At 44.7% G+C, this 1,257-nt stretch overlaps 1 protein-coding gene across 1 annotated transcript in view; it reads right to left on the bottom strand.

Moving 5' to 3' along the window:
• LOC101845148 (aquaporin-4) overlaps window positions 1-1,257 on the bottom strand; it is a gene marked incomplete in the record, with an annotated part of 39,483 nt that overhangs the window by 22,862 nt on the left and 15,364 nt on the right.

The raw sequence follows: 1,257 nt of genomic DNA on the forward strand, positions 1-1,257 counted from the left end.
GGGGCTTGTTTTGTTTTCTAATTCAGGGGAGATTGTGTGTAGAAGGAAGGAATATAATAAGACACAACTTATACATGGTAAAAGAGAAATAGATGTTTATGTTTGAATTACACGACTCGTAGGTGCATGTCCCCAATAAAATGTGAAAGTTGCAAAGATGATTTGTTACGAGTATTATAATGAGCAGGAGGTGGCCTTTAGGGATGCTTATCGAAGGGGAGCCGTCTTCGGAAGATGGAGATAGAGAGGGAGAGTGAAAAAATGGGAGAGAGGGAGAGAGAGAGAGAGAGAGAGAGAGAGAGAGAGAGAGAGAGAGAGAGAGAGAGAGAGAGAGAGAGAGAGAGAGACTGAAGAAAAGAGAAGAGAATTCGACTAAGATTTTTTTCCTCTACCTCCCCCGATCCCTCCCTCCCTCCATCCACCCCAACTCTACCTTTTTCTTCGTAAATCTTTTATGGCATTAAGAAGAAAAGCACTGCACCTTCTGTCAGTACCCGACCTCTGTGGTCTAGGGTGACTCATCGACCTTCACCCCAGCAGCTGACCAGATTCCTTTGCCACCTGACACCCCCAGAGGTTAAGCTCACTAGAATCAGATGGCTGGCCACTACTTCACTACAAGTTCTGAGGATCCACCATCCTGTCACATGACAGAGTAACTAGGTCATCGTCATGAGGTACTCTGTTGGGGTTCTGGACTGTTATTACTCGTTTATAGTTACTCTTCATTTCGATCTCTAATTCTGTTTTTAGTTACAAGGTAAATAGATTCTCGTTGTCGTCATCGTTGTTGTTGTTTGTGCTGGTGGTGGTTGTGATGATGATGGTGGTGATGATGGTGGTCCTTACGTTGGTGGTGGTATTGTTGCTATTTTTTGTGTATGAATATATGTATGTATGTGTGTGCGTGTATGTGTGTGCGTGTATGTGCGATAAACTATCCTTCCGCATTGTTTGGAGCCCCGAAGGGCGTGTTCTTCGCTAGGGCAGCCGTCCCTCTTAGGTAGCGGATTAGGCAATCCAATCTCCCAAAAAGAGATGCCACGGCCAGACCTCAACTGTTGTTTTTGTTGTTCGTGATGATGATGGTGACGATGACGATATTGGTATAGGTGCCACTGTTGACGTTTTCAGTACTCAGATGACGACATACGAGCTTTTTAAACTGGTGAGGGCGTCACGTATTAATCTTACCCCTCTACGGAAGGTTGTTTCGGAATTACCAGAGCAGGTACTAGGTACATCTTTCCATTGAAG

The sequence above is a fragment of the Aplysia californica genome, unplaced genomic scaffold (genome assembly GCF_000002075.1).
Source record: "Aplysia californica isolate F4 #8 unplaced genomic scaffold, AplCal3.0 scaffold00027, whole genome shotgun sequence".
Taxonomy (NCBI): domain Eukaryota; kingdom Metazoa; phylum Mollusca; class Gastropoda; order Aplysiida; family Aplysiidae; genus Aplysia; species Aplysia californica.